This window comes from Rhineura floridana, chromosome 3, assembly GCF_030035675.1.
Source record: "Rhineura floridana isolate rRhiFlo1 chromosome 3, rRhiFlo1.hap2, whole genome shotgun sequence".
Lineage (NCBI taxonomy): Eukaryota > Metazoa > Chordata > Lepidosauria > Squamata > Rhineuridae > Rhineura > Rhineura floridana.
In genome coordinates this window covers 133,275,392-133,297,415 of record NC_084482.1, presented here as the reverse complement: position 1 = coordinate 133,297,415, position 22,024 = coordinate 133,275,392, and the positions used below count along the sequence as shown (strand labels likewise).

At 42.2% G+C, this 22,024-nt stretch overlaps 1 pseudogene; it reads left to right on the top strand.

The window, feature by feature from the left end:
• The first annotated feature begins 281 nt into the window (after positions 1 to 281).
• LOC133378795 (dystrophin-like) lies at positions 282 to 21,288 on the top strand (annotated as a pseudogene).
• The last annotated feature ends 736 nt before the right edge of the window (positions 21,289 to 22,024 follow it).

Sequence of the window (22,024 nt, the reverse complement as noted above, 5' to 3'; positions counted from 1 at the left end):
GTGCATTCCAGAGATGGGGAGCCACAACTGAAAAGGCTGTCTCCCTTATCACCACCCTCTGAAACTCCCTCAGAGAAGGGCCTCAGAAGAAGATAAGGGTCCAGGTAAGTGTAAATAGCAAAAAGTGTTCCAGAAGATATTGGGATCCTGAGCCATAAAGAGCTTTCTAGGTCAAAACCAGCACTTTGAATTGGGCTTGGAAATGTACAGGCAGCCAGTGTAATTGGAACAGGATTGGTATTATATGAGCTGGTCACTTGGAACTCATCAACAATCTCAACATGTCTACTCAAAAGTAAGTCCCACTGAGTTCGGCACGACTTACTCCTAAGTAAGTGGCACAACTCGGAATGCTGAGTTAACACATCCACCAACAGTGAAAAGAGGAACCTCTATTTGCATGAGAAGAATCATTGCCTAAGACCCAACACCCCGCCAATATACATGATAAAAGGCTCTTCTCTACATGTTACATGTTTTACCCAATTGTTTAATTGCACAATGAATCAGATTGTGCTTCTTATGGATCCCTTATGGTTGCCACTGCTGGTCTATGACCAAATTGAATAAATTCATTCATTCATTCATTCATTCATTCTTATGGTTGCCCTTTATACACACCCAGAAACTCTTTATGGGTGTGTTTGGAAGTTAAGCAGAACTTGCATTTTTTTGTCCATGTGCACACATGGCCATGCAAAATTGAGGTACACCCTTCCTTTCATACCCTTAATTTTTAGAGACCTGGGATTGAGGACCGAAACCTGAAGAACTCAAGGGAATGTATATGTGCATACTTTTAAAAGGTATCTTCAACTTCTCCCAAGGGGACAAGAGAAGGACACTGATTTACCTGATTTACTTGGTACTAATAACAAGAAAATAAAACCTGTCCCTGGCAAATATGGAGAATTGGAGTACATGTTCAGATGCAGAGAACTGGGCTGTGTCACTCTTAGCACAGAACAGATATTTGATGTTTATTGAAGATGGATCTTTGTCCATTATTGTATATTTTGGTGATATATAAACAGGGTTTAAACTATCCTCTACTGAATCAGTAGCAAAACTCTAATTAATTTTAAAGAATAGAGCTCAACAATGAATCTTCAACATGATGAAACAGTACCTAACATTTTTTAAAGTGTGTTTTGATGTGTAGAGAATAGTTTTAATGAAGATAGTTGCAAGCAATTTTTCTAGAACATGCCTGCATGACCTCAGATCTAAATGGATTTGTTTTCTGTAGAACTCTCAGAAAGTCTGCATGGTCAACCACCTTTAGAGAACAAGGTTTAGATTCAGTTCTTAATCCAGCTCTGGTCACACAGCATAGTTTTTCTTTCCACTACCCATCAATGACATTTTCTCTCATATTCAGGAAATCCCAATTATACCTTTTAACAGCCTAGGGAAGTCTGGAGAACTGAGCAGGATGCTACGTAAACAAGGATTAGTAGGTAGCAACTCTCCACCCCCAAAGCAGAAAGGACATAGTGTCCCAGGCCTCTGCTTAACTGGATAATATACAAATCCTTTGGCTGTCATTTGCAGCCCTGCACAAAGCAACCATTGGTATCCTAATGTGATGTTTATTGAAAATAACTGTGGGAAAAGCATAAACTAATTAATAGCTGACCCAGCAACAGATGCACACCCCTAATCCCCGCTGCTAATAAGAATGTGTTACCTTAACAGTTTTGGGTGACTACAAAGATTTCCCATTAGAGCTAACAAGAAAATCTGTCTGAGGCTATGCCCTTGTGGAAGCAGAAAGCTTTTAAGAGCCATTAACACTTTAATTCTCACTTCCATATCCTCCTCCACATAAGCTTTCACTAATGACCCTATCCACCTTGATCCTCTTGGGAAAAGGCTCTTCAGCAGGACTAGGCTTGCTTGATAGGCCTTTCATCAGACAATTTGCTTCACAGATGATGCTGGCTAGTGTAGGCCTGCACAACATGTGACTAGGGTTGGGAGTGAAATTAGATTTAATTTGCATTTAAGGGTGAATAGATCAACTTTTACTTTCCAAAACAATGGGCTCATCTACATGGTGGTTTAGTGTGTGTTTGGTGCTACTTACATCTCCTTTCAATTTGCATGGTTCACATGATGTTACTGGCCAACAGTAGCTATCATGCAGTTTTCCCTCTGTAAATGCGTAGTAACCCATTCCACTGATAATGCGAAAAGTAGAGAGAAAAAACTCTCCACTCCGTTTCTCTAGTGCTTGCAGATGCTTTGCTCCAATGCTTTTAGGTGGCTGTGTCAATTGTTCCCCTCTCCACAACCACTATCTCCTCCCTTTCATTTTGTCTCCTGTGGGCTGACAAGCAAATTACAGTTGCTCTCCTCCATTCTGCTAGCCTTTTCTATGTTGCTGCAAACTGCCTTTATTTTCTTTTTCCTCCAACTTGTGTGCAAAAGCATAACACTGCTCAAACAAAGATTTGTATTTCAGCTGTGTCCTACCAACCATAGGCAAGGAAAACACAGATATTTGCACTTTGGATTTTTTTAAAGGAACTACTGCATCTAGTAGAACAGACTGAGAATGCTCGGTCACCTAGCAACCTGTCAGCTCTGCACTGAGTCAGCAGTGGGGGTTGGAAATTCCTGGGTCGTTAGCAGGGAAGGGAAGTCCTTAGCCAGCAGACTGGTTGTAAATCTGCCAGGCCAACGAGGAGGGAACCTGATAAGGGCCAGGCCTGCCTGAAGCTTACTTGCCAAGTCACAAGTCCAGAAGCAAGGTCAGTAGAGGTCCGGGATCAATTGCCAAGGGGTCAGTCCAAGAGATGCTGCAGGGAAACTAGGTATACACGAGCCACGCCTGACATTGCAGTCAGCAACAAGCTGAAGGCAAGGGGTGCCTTATAAGGAGCAGGTTTGACAGCAGGTGTGAGCCCTCAGCATTTGGGCCTTAAGGAGACAGGCCTGCCTCTCTTCTGCCTGACCTTCTGCTGTCTACGTTCTGCAGCTGAGGGGGGAGTATCCTGTTCACTGTCTGTGTCTGGCTGCAGGGCCTCTGCTGTATCTGGGGTGCTCTGCAGCTGAGGGGGAGAAGGAGCTGGATTCTCAGGAGGCTCCTCCGTGTCTCCTTCTGGGTCTGCTGCTCCTGGGTCTGCTGCTGTTACTCCTGAGTCATCCTCATCTGAGGAGTCCTCTGACGGGGCCATGACACAACCAGAGGGAGTGGAAATTATAATTAGAGGGTGGGCCCACAAGGAAACAGCAAGACTAATCCTTCCCAGAGGAACACCTACTTCTGTGAATGGGAAAAACTGATTGGAAGCTAACATTGAGCAGACGGTGCAAATCTATTACAGTAGGGCCCCGCTTTACAGTGTTCCGCTTTAAGGCATTCTGCTGATCCGGCACCTTTCATTTTCAATTTTAAAGGGTTTTAGAGGTATTGTCTTTTTGCATTCTTCCATGATAACGTCTCTGACTTCACTCCATAGTTCTTCTGGGTCTCTGTCAACTAAGTTTCAAGCCTCAATTTGGTTCCTTATTTGATCTTTATATTCTTCTGGGATGTTATTTAAATTGTATTTTTATGATTGCTTTGTTGTTGTTCTTTAGCTTTGCTCTGATTTTCGGTACAGAGCTTGGAAAAGTTACTTTTTTGAACTACAACTCCCATCAGCTTCAGCCAGCATGGCCACTGGATTGGGCTGGTGGGTATTGTCGTTCAAAAAAGTAACTTTTCCAAGCTCTGTTTCAATATGACCAGTTCATGATCTGTACAGCTCCTGGTCTTGTTTTTGCAGAAAGTATGGAACCCCTCCATCTTCTGCTACCAATTATATAATCAATTTGATTCCTATATTGACCATTTGGTGATGTCCACGTGTACAGTTGTCTTTTCGGTTGCTCAGTACATGTGTTGGCAAGAAACAAATACAGCAGAAGAAGCCAATGTGGCTTCACAAAAAGCTTAGAGATGATCTGAAAACAAAAAAGGACACATACAAGAAGTGGAAAGAAGGCCAGGCCACAAAGGAAGAGCACAGGCAGGTATCATGAAATTGCAAGGATGGTGTCAGGAAGGCTAAAGCTGAGAATGAGCTGAGGTTAGTGAGGGATACTAAAGGCAACAAAAAAGTTTTTTTCAAGTACGTCCATAGTAAAAGACAGAGAAAGGAAATGGTGGCACAGCTACTTAATGAGGATGGCAAAATAACAGATGACAAAGAAAAGGCAGAAGTACTCAATTCCTACTTTGGCTCAGTCTTCTCCCAAAAAAGGGTCTATAACCCTCCCGGGAAACATGAAGTAGAAAGGGCAGGATTGGAGCTTGAGGTTCATGGACAAATGGTCAAGGAATACCTAATCACTTTGAATGAGTTCAAGTCGGCAGGGCCTGATACACTGCATCCTAGAGTATTGAAGGAAATGGCTGAAGAACTCCCAGAACCACTGTCTATTATCTTTGTGAAATCGTGGAGGACTGGTGAAGTGCCGGATGACTGGAGGAGAGCTAATGTTGTCCCTATCTTCAGAAAGGGCAAGAAGGAGGAACCGGGGAACTACAGACCAGTCAGCCTAACCCTGGAATAACTCTGGAGCAGATTATAAAGCAGTCAATCTGTAAGCACCTTGAAAACAATGCAGTGATTACTAGGAGCTAACATGGATTATTTATTTATTTATTTAAGCAATTTCTATACCGCTTAATATATATAAAAATCTCTAAGCGGTGTACAGAAGATAAAATACAAATATTATAAAAAATATACAATAAAACACCTTGCCATTTGACTAAACACCTTGCCATTAAGATGCCGGTTACAGTGAGAACTTATTACAAAGGCAGCTACAGCTTTTCGAGGACCTTTTGTGACTTTCACTGATGCTGTTGTGGAGAGGCCACGTGAAAGCCACGCATGGCCAAGTTCTGAGCTGAGAGCCAGTTTTTGTGCATTATTGTGCAGGTGTTCTGGCATTGCTTGTGGTAGAGGAGAATTGCTTGGCTTAGTGACGATGATCCATTGACCAAGAACCCTTCAGCTCACGCTTCCTTGCAAGCAGCTCCCAGCTAAGTTCCTGTGCAGGAAGGAGTGTAAAAGACTTCCTCTTTCAGCTGAGCCTTGCTTAAGCAAGAAGGTCTTCCTGATCTCTGGTGTGTTCCTGCCTCCTGGCTTGTCCTCCAGTTCTGACTTGCTCTCCAGTCCTGACTTCTTACTTGCTCCTCTGTCCTACCTCCTGGTTTGTTTATGTCATGATCCACATGGATTGCCATTACCAAGAATAGGTGATGACCCAATCAATGGGAGGTTGGGAGTTCCTGGTTCCACAGGCAGGACAGCAAGTCAAGGCAAAGTCAGCACCATGGTGGTTCTTCAGGAGTTGAATCAGGGCCCCTTGCTTGGGTCTGTGGGCTTTAACCCTGCACAGGGTTCTCCTCTCTCACACACATCTCAGGGCAATGCTGACTCCTGCCTTAGTCATAAGAACCTAAGAAGAGTCTTGCTGGAATATGCCAAAGTCCCATCTAGTCCAGCAACCTATTCTCACATGCCTAGGAAAAGCCTGAAAACAGGATATTTATGAAGAACAAATCCTGCCAAACTAATCTTATCTCGTTGTTTGATCGGGTAACCTCCCTTGTAGACTATGGGAATGCTGTGGACATAATATATCTCGACTTCAGCAAAGCTTTTGACAAAGTGCCCCATGATATTCTGATTAGCAAGGTAGCTAATTGTGGGCTGGATGGAACAACTATCAGGTGGATCCACAGTTGGCTCCAGAATCGTACTCAAAGAGTGCTTATCAATGGTTCCTCCTCAAACTGGGCAGAAGTAACAAGTGGGGTACTACAGGGCTTGGTCCTGGGCCCAGTGCTCTTCAACATTTTAATAACGACTTGGATGAGGAGGTACAGAGCACGCTTATAAAATTTGCAGATGATACAAAACTGGGGGCACAGCTAATACCGTGGAAGACATAAACAAAATTCAAAGGGACCTTGATAGGCTGGAGCATTGGACTGAAACAACAAAATGAAATTCAACAGGGATAAAGGCAAAGTTCTACACTTAGGAAAAAGAAACCAAATGGACTTTCCCAGGAGGATCCCTCCGCCTGTGCAGCTCTGAGACGGGCTCCCGTCTTAGATGAAACTTTTTCAGCTTTTAATTCAGTCAGAAGGGTCTTTTCTGACTGGGGATAATTTCTTCCGGATAAGGAAGAAACGTGAGATTTCCCACATAGCTTTGTCGTGATAGTTGGAGTCTGGAATTCGTCAGAATTGTCTGCGAAAGAAAGGCTTCCAGCTGCCCAGACGGAGAGAGGATTTCTATGCTAGCTCAGCTGAATAAGTGACCCGTTTTTTTTTCTTTAAAGAACAACGGACAAACAGGCAAGCCTCCTGTCTATGCTTATCTTTTTCTTATCTATACAGCTAAAGAGATTTGTCAAAGTAACAGCAATTTAGATAACCTAGGTGAGTTAAGACTTTCCTTCTTTACTCACGGAACTAAGGGGGAAGAAAATAAAAATAGCCTATCTTTCTTTTATTGCAAAAAGCTGATATGGAAAATAGCATTTTAAAGATTACAATGGATGAGGGATTTCTGATTGGAATCTTTTTGATTTATAAGGTTTTTGTGTAATATATGTATGGGACTATTTTTCCTGATCTACTTTTTTTTTTGATGAATCTGCTCATTCTCTCTGCTACTAGTTATTTGGACGCTGTGAACTAAAGCTGTTTTTGTACTTCTGGGCATATAAGAGATAAGGGCTGTCTAGCGTGTGACATCAGTTGGTTGGAAAGATTAACTCCTTTGTAACTGGATAAAGAAATAAACTGCTCTTTGCTTGGGACATTGAAAATTGAAGGAGTTTTGTTCCTTTGGCTTTAAGAATGACAATTAAGAAGATCATGGATGTACAAGAAGGGACTTTATCTTTAGAGATGTTTCAGAAAATAATGAATGAGATTAAGTCAATAAAACAAGAACTGAGAAATAATAGACAAGCATGGAAAATTGAATTTCACGAAATGAGACAGGAGCTGAAAGACATTCAGGATTCTATGAGAAAGGAGAATAAAGATAGATCTGGAAAACCAAAAAAAGATGAAAGAGAAATTAAAGGCAAGGTTCAAACTTTGGAGATTGGATTAAATATGGACATGAAAAAAGATTTGGATTTCCTGGCCATGACGGATCCTGGAGACAAATATTACAGTTTGGAACTCAGCGCTGTCCCTGAAGGAATTGAAGAGATTGGAGAGAAAGATATTATCGGTTCAAAAAAATTCCTGGACTGGAAGGATTCGATGGAACTTGAAATGGAGAAAGTTAACAGAATTAATCCCTGTTTTGTGTCAATGGAAAAATCTTCAAGAGATGTACTAGTGTATCATGTGGAAAAGAGGAACAGAGATGCGGCTTTGCAGCAATACTTCAGTGATACGTTCGGATTTGATGGCAAGAAAATATCTGTGATGGAGGAAATTCCTATCAGACTTTTATTATATGACTATGACAGCAAGATTTTTGGATGCGTGGAGATGGAAGATGGAAGATGGACCTAATACGGATAAAGGCAGAAGAGCAATTTGAAATTACTGGACTTAGTAGACTTGATGAGTTGGATTAATTGACATGTTTATTTAGAAAAAAAAGAATTGATTGACATATATTTCAAGGATTGGAAACTTCTCTTTGACTTTTTGTGGAAGATTAAAATGATATGATGTTAATGAGATTTGAAACCAATTAAGATAACCGCTGGAGGAAGGTGATTTTATAATCTATTAAGAGATAGGTTTGTTATATATTATAGATTTATAGCTGAACTATGACAAATCGGAAGTCAATATTTTTATATTTTTTTCTTTTTTTATTGTATTAGTTATTGATTTGTTTTTTTTTCTTTTTGTATTGTTTTGGTTTTGAAAATTTGAATAAAAATTAATTGAAAAAAAAAGGAAAAAGAAACCAAATGCTGAGTTATAAGATGGGGGATACTTGGCTCAGCAATATGACATGTGAGAAGGATCTTGGAATTGCTGTTGATCACAAGCTGAATATGAGCCAACAGTGTGATGTGGCTGCAAAAAAGGCAAATGCTATATTAGGCTTCATTAACAGAAGTATAGTTTCCAAATCACATGAAGTATTAATTCCCCTCTATTCCACACTAGTTAGGCCTCATCTTGAATACTGCGCCCAGTTCTGGTCTCCGCACTTCAAGAAGGATGCAGACAAACAGGTTCAGAGGAGGGCAACAAGGATTATCTGGGGACTGGAAACAAAGCCCTATGAGGAGAGACTGAAGGAAGTGGGCATGTTTAGCTGGAGAAGAGAAGACTGAGGGGAGATATGATAGCACTCTTCAAGTACATGAAAGGTTGTCACACAGAGGAGGGCTGGGATCTCTTCTTGATCATCCCCGAGTGCAGGACACGGAATAATAGGCTCAAGTTGCAGAAAGCCAGATTTCAACTGAACATCAGGAAAAACTTCCTAACTGTTAGAGCCATACGACAAATGGAAGCAATTACCTAGAGAGGTAGTGGGCTCTCCGACACTGGAGGCATTCAAGAGGCAGCTGGACAGCCATCTGTCAGGAATGCTTTGATTTGGATTCCTGCATTGAGCAGGGGGTTGGACTTGATGGCCTTGTAGGCCCCTTCCAACTCTACTATTCTATGATTCTAAGGTCTCTATTTGAAGGCTATTCAGTCCAACTCCGATTTAAGGATAAAGGCTGATAATAAGGGAGATCAGGAGCCTTGAAGTTGCTCATCAGCAATTAGCACCTCAACAGCAGACTGAGCAGGTATACAGATCATCTGGTCAAAATCTCCCCCACTATGGAGAGGTGTATAGGATAGTATTCAATGCTAGTCCTACTCAGAGTAGACCCATTAAAGCTAATAGAGATGACTAACTCAGGTTCATGCATTTCAATGGGTCTACTTGGAATAAGCCTTCGTTGTATAGAACCCATTGTATTTTATTTAAATGACAGGATTTTTTTCCAAATTAATATGTATGTAAAACATGTAAATCTGTGTAAAACAAATGCTAAAAATCCTATGAAAATGTATGCCAATCCCCCCATGTAAAACTTATGCAAATTTGTGATCTCTGTCATCCTTGGTGGCGGCACCATACACACATCTCCCTGCAAGGCCACAAAAGGGTATCCCAGGTAAGACCAGGATTCTGATATTCAGCTGATACGATAGCTGCAAATGGACTTGGATGGAGATAGTCTGGTAATAATTATCCATGTCCTGGTAAACTGCCATTTAGAACACTGTTCTTCAACCTTGGGTGCCCAGATGTCATTGGATTATAGCTCCCATCATCCTTGGCCATTGGCTAAAATGGCTTGGGCTGATGGAAGTTGTTACATCTGGGTACCCAGGGTTGAAAAACAGCAGTTTAGAATATTGCAGTGTGTTATACATGTAGCTATCTTTAAAAATGGCCTGGAAATTGCAGTTGGTCCAAAATAGGGCTGTAAGATTATTAATTGGGTCCGGGTGGTTTGACTGTATTACATCTGGGCTTTGTCTGCTGCACTGGCTCCCAGTCTGTTTCTGGGCTTAATTTAAAGTGCTGGCTTGAACTTTTTGTAGTGCACTGTACAGGGGGCTACCCTTGAAGACTGTTTGGAGCCAGTGCAAAATGCAGCTGCAAGGATGCTGAGTGCTTACCTACTTTGCACCATGTGATGCCAGATCTGCATTTACTACAAGCCCAGTTCATATATACATATATATTGCCTTCCAGTCAATTCCGACTTACGGCGACCCCACAAATACGGTTTTCATGAGGCTGAGAGGCAGTGACTGGCCCAAGGTCACCCAGTGAGCTTCATGGCTAGGTGGAGATTCGAACCCTGGTCTCCCAGGTCGTAGTCCAACACTTTAACTATTAATATATAAAGTATTAATGTGTAAAGTCCTAAACAACTTGGGGTCCAGCTATCTTAAGAAGTGCCTTTCCCTGTGCTATCTTGCCTATGACCTGAGATTTATCAGGGAGGCTTAGGACTTGTAGTAGGCCTTTCGTGGTAATGGCACTGATCAATTAGGCTGGTCTTTGATCTTTGGCACCAGTGGAAAACCCTCTTCTGGTAGGCTTTTGTAGTCAATAGTATGGGTATAACTAGGCAGATATAGGCATATGTGGGACAGAAACAGGATTGGTTTTACTGAATTGCAATTTTATTGACTGATTTTCTGTGTTTTGTATACCATGTTGTGACCCATCCAGAGATCATTTTATGATGAAAGGTGGGATAGGGTTGCCATAAGTCGGGATCAACTTGAAGGCAGTCCATTTCCATTTCTCCTAGCAGCTGTGATTGTGTGAATTGCTGTAGACAACTATTTTAGTACAGTGGCTTATCCTAAAATTGTCACAAAACATCGAGTCTTTTATTTGCTCTTTCTCAGCACACCTGTTTTGCATGAGACTGTAGCACAAGGTCCCTTGTGTTAATCAAATTGAATTGTGTTCTCTTTTTTGCAGGTGATACATTTAAGTGATCAGAGCACTGACTAACTACATTCTGCAGGTTTTTTTATATTTGCACATGGCCTGTGTCTTTTGATCACCAGCAGCTCCTTTCTCAAGAAGTGTGTGCTCAGCATTCCAACACCAACCATTTTGGAAAAGGGAAGCCCCCCCAACAACAACTAATAATCAACATATCCTGTGCTCAGCTGGCATGATATAAAGATTTTGCTTGGAGGTTTGTGGGTCTGAACTGGTCTCTGGAGCACAAAAAGTGTTCACAGGGTTTGCTCCCTGCCTGCCTTCAGACTAGCATTGGGCACTGCATGGTTTGCCTGCACAGCAGCATGGTGGAGGCAGGATAGCTAGGTAGGTGGCTGCAAATTGGACAAGAGATGTTCATTTTAAATTCTGTGCCTTTGTTCACCTGCCTGAAGTGGGAGAACAGAGAACAGAGGCATTAGGAATGGGCTCCTTGCGTGGAAGCTGAAGGCCTCTCCTAAGAATCTGATTCTAAACCCATGAAAAAGAATGGGGATTGGCTGTATGGGTTAAAGTAGACTAGGGAAGACAAGAACTGGTGATGAGAGAGAGAAATGAATCTGTAAGGTAAATAAAAATGGTGAGCGGTCCATGGGGTGGTGGTAGTAGAATAACCCCCCCCACAGTATTACTATTTCAGGACTAGGGATAGATAGGAACATAGGAAGCTGACTTATACAAAGTCAGAGCATTGATCCATCTAGCTTAGTATTGTGTACACTGGGCTCATCCAGACGACTGTAAAATGTGTGACACGCCCGCTATGTGTGTTCATTATTTTTCGGTCATCCAAATGACGTCTCACGGTGTTACACATTTTCGCTGGTTAAATCCGCTCCTTGCAATACCGGCAAAAATGCAATTTGCTGTTTAAAATCGGGAATCATCCGCTGTGCCTTCAGGAGTTAGGATGCAATACTGCGGACTTTACAGCTGATGGGCGGTTCTTGGGCGTTTCCCCTTGCCCCTTCTCCTCATTCCAGCCAATCACGTATCTGCACTTTTGTGCATGTGCAAGAATAAGCCCAGGAAAATTGAACCAATCATCGCAATGGTGGGGTGTTGGTGGGGGGTCTGCAACTACTGCGCACATGCATTTTATTTTTTGCCAGCCTGCAAACTGGGCAGCCACTTTGGGTGAGATCTGCAATGCACAGCAAGTGAGAACGGGGGGGTGGTCGGTTTCAGCCTGCCTCCGGAAAGCTTTGTCAATTTTATTCTACTTGCTGGGGGTTTTGCTTCAAATCAGAAAAGCATACATTCGTTTAACTGTAATATCGCAAATACAAACAAGAAAAGGGCTGCTCGTTGGTTTCAAGCCTGCTTCAGAAAGCTCTGTCAATTTCATTCTCCGTGGGAAGGAAAGGAAGAAGGGGGTGGTGACAGGTTTCTTGCTTTTTTGGAGAAATAAGTGCAATTGCCAGCGTGTGTATCTCCTTAAATATCAATAAAGGCAGAAAAGCATACATTCGTTTAAGTGTAATATCGCAAATACAAACAAGAAAAGGTTTGCTGGTCGGTTAGGAGGGTGTGTGTGACACGTTTCTTGCTTTTTTGGAGAAATAAGTGCAATTGCCAGCGTGTGTATCTCCTTAAATATCAATAAAGGCAGAAAAGCATACATTCATTTAAGCATAATATTGCAAATACAAACAAGGCAGGCGTGAAACCGACCAGCAGCCTTTCCTTCTGAGGCGAGAACTCCTTTACAGCCATATTGTGCTTCATTGCAAAGGGGGAGAGGAGCATACGTAATTTTTTTGCTGGCCAATTGGTTGATAGGGGGAGGTTTTAGAGGCGGAGCTTGGAAAAAGCGAAAAGAATGTAGGGATCTTACCGCTGCATATGCGGGTGCAAAAAAGCATTTTTTTTAATTGGGAAAGAGCGAACTAAAAGGCAAAGTGAGGACTATCAGATGACAAACCGAATATGGAAACCGTGGATTATCCCGCTCCGTTTCAATATGCCCACTGCCTGCAGCGGCTTCTTTGGGATTTTAGGCAGGAGTCTCTCCCAGACCTACTTTGAGATGCCTGGGATTGAACCTGGGTCCTTCTGCATGGAAGGCACATGCTCTACCATTGATCGGTCAAGTCCTATGGATCTGTCAGCTCTGATTTTCTCAGTTTCTCATTTTTCCAGTCTTAAGTTCAATTCACATTTCCACATCAGTTGTGATTTTCTTTAAAAAAAAAGCCCTCACAAACATTCATCAACATTTTAGTGCTCTTTTCCCCAATACATTCTTTTTTTTGTAAGCAATTTCCACTAAAATAATGGCATGAAGAGTTGGGTGTGGCACGGTACACTGCAGCAAAGCCAATCCAACACTCCTGCCACCACATCCCACATCAGGCAGGCTATGCTGGCTTCCTGGCATGTGGGTTGCTGTGGCTTACTGGGAGGAAGAGGGTCAAGACAATGGGGGGGGCACTGTAGTGCAAATGCACTGGCAGGAGTGCCAGATTGACTCTGACCTTCCTCTCCCTCTCTTCTTCCTGTTAGGCAACAGAGATCCACCTGCCAGGAAGCTAGTGTAGCAGCTGCTCCCCACCTGGTGAGCTGCTTCTGCCACCAAATATGATGGTGTATGGTTCAAAACAAAATGAAACTAACAAAGACAAATAATTATAAGATTCCAGTCATCTTCTCTAGTCTTTTTTGGATCATCTATCTTATGCCACTTCATGTTCCAGTATTTCATATCCTATTCCAGTATTTGGTGCAGGGCCTCTAACTCTATTCCCAGAGCTATATGACCTTCTTTCCAAGACTTTCCAGGATTTGCTGTTATTACTTATTACTGATTCGTGCACTCCCTTTCCTAGTTGCTGGCTTGCTCCCACTTCCCAGGCATGCACACACTGGTCTCTGATCCCTGTGCAATTAAGAAAAGGGAGCCACCAGAATGGTCTCCAATCCTACCTCCATGTGTAGAGGATGAGGCAAAGGGAGATGGGACAATGGATCACGTTGGAAGGGCTGGATCAAGAAAAATGAGTGGAAGTGGGGAAAAGCTAAGGAAGGCAAATAGTGGGTGCATTTGCATACAGTGGAATGAAAGGATTTTGAATTCCTGCCCTCACTGCAGCCATCTAATTGCTTTAAATTATTGTTGTCAGCATTCTAAGAACCAGTTCAAATTCTCAGAAAAAGTATGTGGTACAGATTTCCTGGGACCATATTGCTTCTGGTTCAAGGGTCACATGTCCAAATGCTTGGCTGCATTAGAAATGTCTTACATGTAGAAATGACATACTGTCACACCTGGGAGAAGGATTCTTGTTTATTTGTGAGCATTCAAACATGCAGATCTCCCACCCCCAAAGCAATGATGATGGTGGTGGTGGTGATTACATTCATATCCCATCTTTCTTCCAAGGAGTTCAGGGTGGCATACATTGTTCTCCCCATCCCCATTTTATCCTCACAACAACCCTGTGATGAAGGTTATGCTGACAGACAGTGACTGGCCTAGGGTCACCCAGTGAGCTTCATGCCTGAGAAGAGATTTGAACCCTGGTCTCCCAAGTCCTAGTCATGCCAGGTGGTAATCTAAAATTATTCAAAACAAGGGCTTAAGTGCGTTGTCAAAGGAGAGATGAAGTATGCAGTTGTACAGAGCCACAACTGGAACAAGAGGGGAAAGCATACAGTAATCAATTCTGCATTTCTCATTTTCGGCTTTACTTTGATGGTTGAGTAGAATAATAGAATAGGGGCCTCCTAACGACTCTCAGCACCCTTCACAAACTACTCCTCCCAGGATTCTTTGGAGGAAGCCATGACTGCTTAAAGTGGAATAATAGTGGAATAAATGTATGGTGTGAATGTGGTCTTTGCAATAACAAAACAAACTTTTAAAATGGTTTCAAGAATTGTAGTAGAACCTCAAATGGTCTGTGCAGGGGGGTACTTCAGACACAAGGGCTAAATCTTGTCCTCTAGGGCTTAGGGATGTGCTAGAATTCCACCCAATTTAGATTTGATACCAAATTTCCCATTAATTCGCTTATTCTCTATCATGGCAGAGCAGATGCTTTTTTAGCAATTTTGCATAGCTATTTTTCTTTTTAAAACACCTTTAAAGTATCAATATTAAGAATTATAATATTATCAATATTTCTTTTCATTTATTGTTTACCTGTTAGGTTGACAGAATGCTGGAACTCTCTGCCATACGACCTTCGCCATGCCCCCTCCCTGGTAGGTTTCCGCCAAGGATTGAAAACTTGGTTGTTTCAGTGGGCATACAAGTCTCCTAGATGTAGGTTGCTGGATTATAATTGCTTTATATGTTAAAACTGTATTATATGTTGTATTTTTAATTATGTACGCCGCCTAGAGTGGCCGTTCATTCGGCCAGATAGGCGGCCTTAAAATAAATTTTTATTATTATTATTATTATTTTGAACCAGCACCAGCCAATGCATCCCATCCCTACCAGGCATCTCTGTCTGGCTTTTGGGACCCTCTCCAAGCTATGCCTCCTGTTCAGACGACACCCAGACTCCCCAGGCATAATGTTCATCTAAGCTAGCCATTGTTGTATCTCAGTTACATTTGTTTAGTGTAGGAACTTAGGAAGCTGCTTTATACCACGCCAGGCTATTTACCCATCTAACCTAGTATTCTTCGACTAGCAGAAGCTCTCCAGGATTTCAGATAGAGATCTTCCTCACCTCATTTCCTCACCCGTTTAACTGGACTTTCTGATCCTGGAATCTTCTACATGCAAAGCACTGAGCTACAGGCCCACTTCCAAGCAATCCTTTTTGTCTCCACCACTGTTTCCTGACCTAAATGAACTTTTTGCACTAAGAACATAGGAGCTGTATTTTACTTCCTGCACCAGTGTCATCTGCCCCTCCCCACCGATTATGGCCACCATCCAGTGTACAGTAACATGCATTGATTTTCCACTAAACTCAATGAGTCTTGAAAGCCCAACTCTGTGTTGCATTGTGGCTAATATGTCTTAGAAACTTAGATACTTTACAATGTGTCTCTGAACCTGAAAATTAAGTGGATGGATATTGTTCTGTGACAGCGGTTCACAGCACTTCAGGTTTGCTCCTTCCCTTTTAAGGGTGAGGAATTCACCTCTACAGGTCACAGAAAGTGCTGATGGCAGCCATTTCAATAGCCTTGGGGGATTGGGGAAAAGGAGGGTTAAGTGGATGAGGTTAGATTGCATTTCATCTTCTACTGCATTCTGAAAACAATCCATTAAGCAATGATTCAAAGGCATGCTTATATTAGTACTCTGCGGACCCTAGTAGAGAAGAATCATGGAAGAAGCATTCAAGGAAAGTGCAGTGCCCCATGACAGCCTCAGGACTGTGTTGGTGTTAAACAAGGGGATGCAAAGACATACTTAGAAAACCCAAGTCTTAAGAAGGCTAAACATGTCCAGTATTATTAGTCCCTTGATGGGCTGAAGACTTCCCCATGGCAGTTTTCAGAAGACAGGCAAGGGTTTCCCCATCAGCACTGTCATAGTATGTCCAAGGTAGCACTGAATCAAAATTTTCAACTCGTTTTGTGTTTTTAAAAAGCATAGGAAAAATCCCACGAGAAATCGAGAAGGAAAATTTTTTTCATCAGGCAAGAGAAATTCTTAATTTTTCACCCACTGGAGGAGGCTTATCTTAACAAGTGGCGGACTGGCTTGTATGTACGTGCTGTCATTAGAATTCTGTTAGAAAAAGAAATGGGAGCAGAAATTGCATGACTGTCTGAGGTCAGGAACGGAAATCATGCAAGTATTTGCTATATTTTTTAGTCCACAAACATGAAATTAACATGAAATTATTACATAATTACATAATTAATTACACTTGTTTTGGCCATTGCAAAGGTCATGGAACGGAAACAGTGCTGATTGCCATGAACACAGGACAGGATGGAAATGGTTGCCTTGTTACATTCCTCACTATAACAAATTGGCCTTCCATCACTTATAGCGGTGGCGCTCCAAATTAGCATCCCTCCCAGTGCCTTGGAAATGACACATGGGACATTCCATCACTTCAGAGGCATTGTCGGCAAAAAAGTGTTGTATTGTGCAAACCAAGAATCCTAGCATATAACAGACTTAGGTTAGTTAAGCAAGCTAGCTTTGATTTGGAGATGGTTTGTTCTGAAACTTACCAGAGTTTGTTAGAACTCTCAATTCTTTGTTTCTACAACAGGACAAGCAGCCATTCTTCAAAAGTGAAACCAACCTCTGCCAAAGTCTTCTTCCTGGCTACATGGGAGGAGGAGAGGGGAAAATACATGAGTATTACACATTGCTCAGGATCATTGCACCTTGCCCAGATGGTTTAGCAATACATTTTGTGTTGGAGGTTATTCAGTCAATTCCTGCCTTTAGCATAGTTCAAATGATAAATGATTCCTATATGAACACAGAATTCTAGGCTCCATTGATAAAATTCATACTGTGTTTCAGATGAGAAAAAGTATATTGTGTTTCAGATTTTTATAATATTGTGACACACACAAAATAATATACCATTATGTATGCCACTCTAAATAATGACATATAGCAGTTAATTGTACCTTTCAGTATTACTACAGAAGCAGAAATCTTTCCTTCCTCTCACAAGGAAAAGCACAAGATTGTATATAAGGGCACAGTCCAACTCTTATTAATGCTGGACTGAGGGGAGTTGGCCCCCTTTAGGATGCACATCTTAACATGGTGAGGGGGTTTGAGACCGTTGAAGAAGTTGAGAGCAATGCTGTCAGGAGTCTAGACCAAGAGGCTAAACTCCTAGCAGGGTCACCCAAGGCAGAATAGTCAAAGCTGAGACACCAGACTAAGATGCATCCAAACTCAGAGGAAGGCAATGGTAAACCACCTCTGAATATCTCTTACCATGAAAACCCTATGAACAGAGTATCCAAAATGCAACATAAAAACAAATACAATATATAATATACAATTTATATTCAGTACAATTAAAAGGAAAAATACATCACATTTTAAATAAACATAACTAAACAATAAATCTCAACAATGTACATAGCATAACAAAATAAATAAAACAAACATAACAGTTATAAAAATATCTAAAGATATTATCCAATGTCCCATTCTGCTTCTTCCCACCTAACCCCATCTTCTGTGACCAACAGCACTATAAGCATTTCTTCCATTCTCTTCTTTCTCCAAGACAACCCCAAGATGACTCCAAGTGCGACGCTAAGTGCGCACTTCGCATCGCACTTAGCGTGACGCTGAGGTGCGTGCCAAGGCGTTGCCTCAGGCAGCTCTTCCCCTTCATATGCCTGGAGCAGAAGACAAAAAATGGAGGCAGAGTAGGAAAGTGGCAACAGCTGCAGCAGCACCCAGAGTCCTTCCAAACACACACTCTCACACCCAGCTTCAGGCAGCTCTTCCCCTTCATATACCTGGAGCAGAAGACAGAAAATGGAGGCAGAGTAGGATCCTGGGTGGCAATATAAGGGCTCAGGTGGTCCTTAAGGGGTGCCATAACCATACATTCTCTCACACAAGTCACCACTTGCCTCACCCAGACGGCTGAGGGACTTTGAAGCAGATCTTTGATGAGGAAAGTAGAGTTTTGGTTATTGAGAAAGTAGGGTTTGGGAGGAAATGATCCATAGATACCTGGGTCCCAAGACGTTGACATTAAGACTTCATTTAATTGTAATAATTTTTAATTTTACAAAAAAAAAGGAAGGCAAGGTAGAAAAAGTAGAAGATAAATAAAAGCTAATTTTGGGAGGGAGCTTAATTTGAGGAACTTGAAACATATTATTTGAACAATCACTTTCCTAAAATATAAGCTCCACTTTAAAACTGTGTCAGTCAAGATGATCCCCCAACAATCTTCCAACATTAGGGCAATCTTATGTGAGCAAAATTGGGGGGGGGAGTCCTTCCAGAAACCTCTGGACAGGATATCTTATCAGTGAAAAAGATTTATTTGTCAATGTCTTAAATATACCAAACTGAGAAAGGTAATATCAAAGACTGAATTTCTGGCTCCACTTCAAAATCTTACATACAGCGCTGTTTTAATTAATAAACCTGTCATCTTTTTAGTGTTCAAACAAAGGAGCAGAAGAAAGACATATTCCAGTCACACTGGCACCTAGGGAAATGAAGCAATTTCTTTAATGTTTTGAGGCCTAATTATGAGGCTTTTGGAAACTATTCTCTGCTAGGAACTAGATGAACTGTTACCTCAGCAGGTCACTTTGAAGCTGAGCTAGAATTATACTTTAAACAAGAATTGCATACCTTTTTTAAAAAAAACCCTGAGTGTTATGACTAAGCCTCTTCTTCTGGTGCTGCAAAGTTAACACTTTCCATCTCTCTGAGGCCAGTTACTGGAATTGTCTGTTGATATTAGCGATATTACAAAATCTGTTCAAGTGGACTGCCCTCGTGAAATGTGTGACATAAATATTCAATTGAAAAGCACCAAGCAGAAACTTAAAATGCAATCCTAACTCACCCACCACCAGGAGGGCTTTGGAACCACCAGCACCAAATGATGACTTTTAAAGTTACCACTTTAACGAAAGTGGTGGAGCCACCACCACATCTGTAGCCCAGCCGTTCATAGTGGCTGCAGTGGAAGGAGGGAGCAGGACTTCGGGCCACCTCAGCCCCACCCTCTCCCCATCCTCAGAATGCCCCATTTCAGGGCTTTCTGCTGGGTTCTGCTGGTAGGAATACCACCAATGGGCAGAAGGGGAGGTCACCATCAATTGAGGGAGTGTCTAGGGATGGGGTCCAGTTGTTGCTGATCCGATTCTAGTGAATTAATTGGAAGGCTGTTCTGTCTTATTTTTCTCTCTTGTTGCCTTCTACATTTATCCAGTTTGATTCCCCCCCTCCCCACATGAGGGTAGAAGGAAATCTAAAGTGCTAATACTACAGAGATCAAAAGGCAAGCCCAGAGTGTCTCCTCAACTAGGCCACTGACTCAGTGGCCACGTTAGAGTGATTTTCTAAGTTTGCCTCGTAATCTCTGAGGGAACAACTCAAAGGCCATGAGATGCAAACCACTTGCTGGGATTATCCTAAAATGACTGAGTTCTAGCAGTCCTTAGCTGACCTGAACAATGTTAGGTTTTCCGCATACAGAACTGCCATGAAGCTCTAAAGACTACAGAAAGCTCTCTGTTTGGATCCCGTGGGTCTGTCTGCTGCATATGATGCCTTGGACTAGCACAGCCTCAAACAGAATGACCAGCCATATACTTCAGATCATTAACTGCTTAACTAACATTTATGATCGACTAGAACAAGAGCATAATAACCTAGTCAATGTCCCTCTCTGCGTAAACATGTGCCTCAACCAGCTTTGAATGTTTATGACATGTATGTGAGTTGAACAGGAAGGACCTGGGTCCTGTCTTTTAAATCTTGGGTAATTTCCTTGTGTAAAGCACATTTGGAAGACAAATACAGAAATCTGTTCAAGCAGGTAGCCAATCCCACTGGATTCTGTGATCAGTGCCATCTGGGCCTCCTCCTGCATATAGGACTCTGGGCTCAATGTCCTGTAGGACCCTGCAGAGTTGCACTGCGGAACGGAGAGTATTGAGTGAGCTTGTGTGTGTGTGTTTGAATCTTTGCTAAGATTTTACCTTCCCTGCAAATTAGTCAGACAGAGACTTTAAGCTTTAAAATAAGAAAGAACTACTTTATTCTGGAAGTACATGTTTGATAGGAAAGAGTCCTATATCTAGCTAACTAGCTATGTTGGAACAACGAGCACTGCGCCCAGTGCTCGCCCTCATGCTGGAGGAGAGGGAGGGACAAAGGAAAGATGTCTGCTCCCCTCTCGAGAAAGAAGAAGACTGGAAGGAGGGAAGGAACTGGGATCAACATCCTCTGCATATCAGTCTAGCAGGAAGGAAGAGACAGCAGGAGTTCAAAGGACAGGTATAGCCTAGCAATCAAGAGGTCTCCTCTCTAGCTACCCTTTTTAGCCCCATGCAACCTCAACTCACAAGTTGGAGTTGAACCTCATACATTCCAACACTGCATGACTCTATCCAGATTCCAAGACAGCTGGGTGAAGTTGCTTCTTTTGGTGGCAGTAATATTGAACCCAGTGTAAGGAGCTGTTTTCAGTTTGCCAATAACAAGCCTGAAATTGAGGCAGCCCTTTTTCTGGATTGTATGAGACCTGAACACTGGCCATGGCATGGCTGCCAGTTTAACATAGGGTGGCTGCTGCTGAAACTGGCATACACGAGGCTCTCCATCTGTAAGGAGTGTCCAATAATTGGATTCAGGTACAGAAGTTTAAAGCACTTTAACTATGATATCTGCCAAAGCTGCTGCTTTTCTGGGTGAGTTCCCAAAGGTCATAAGATGCACTACCCAATGGTAGAATATTGTGCACCGACTACTTCAGGAGAAGATGTCCGTGACTTTGCCATGGTATTGAAAACCAAATTCCAAACAAAAAGATACTTTGCAAAACACCCAAGAATGTGCTACCTGCCTGTACAAACAGTGTTGGAGGGAGACACCATGGAAATTCCTGTTACTCTGATCAACTTCTGGCCAGTAGATTCTGCCCCTGCTTCGTCCACTCAGCTTTCACATGACAATACCCACTTACATATTGAACATTATGCTATCAGGCTAGCAGAAATGGAGAACACCAGTGGGACATACCTGAATGATAGCATTTCTCCTAATGAGAGCATAGACAATGAGCAATGGTTAATCCAGCACTACTGCCACAAAGTCTGAACCAATAATCCCCACTCAGTCAATCTTGAAGCCCTGCACAGATTTTAATTTATTTTTGAGAGTGAAGAAAGAGGTGAACTGGAGAGAATCCTAGCAGACTTGGAGGAAGAAAACAGAAACCTTCAGGCAGAATATCAGTAGTTGAACCAGCAACATGATCACAATCTCCACTGCCATCCCCACCTGAGATGATGTCCATTTTCCCTCAGAGTTCATAAGATGCTGAACTCATTGTAGAAGCCAACCTACTTTGTCAGCAGAAAGGCTGTCTAGAAACCAGGATGCAAACACTGGAGGATCACAACAAACATAGAATCATAGCTGCACAAGTTGAGGCAGCTGCTGGAACAGCCTCAGGTGGATGTCAAGGTGAATGGTACAATTCAGTCTTCTACCTCATTACAGAGGTCAGATAGTAATCAGCCAATGCTTCTCCATGTAGTTGGCAGTCAGACTTCAGAATCCATGAATAAGGATGATCTGTTCAGTCTTCCCCAGGGCACAAAAACAGGGTTAGAAGAGATCATGGAACAACTCAACAATTCTTTCCCAAGTACAAGAGGCCATAATGTAGGCAGCCTCTTCCATATGGCAGATGACTTGGGACAATCAATGGAAACCTTAGTGACCATGATGACCAACAAGGTGTTAGAATGGCAAGATGTGTTTTACAACTTTAGTACCCACATGGATAGTTTTTATAATATTCATATGACAAAAGGATTAGACTGTAAGA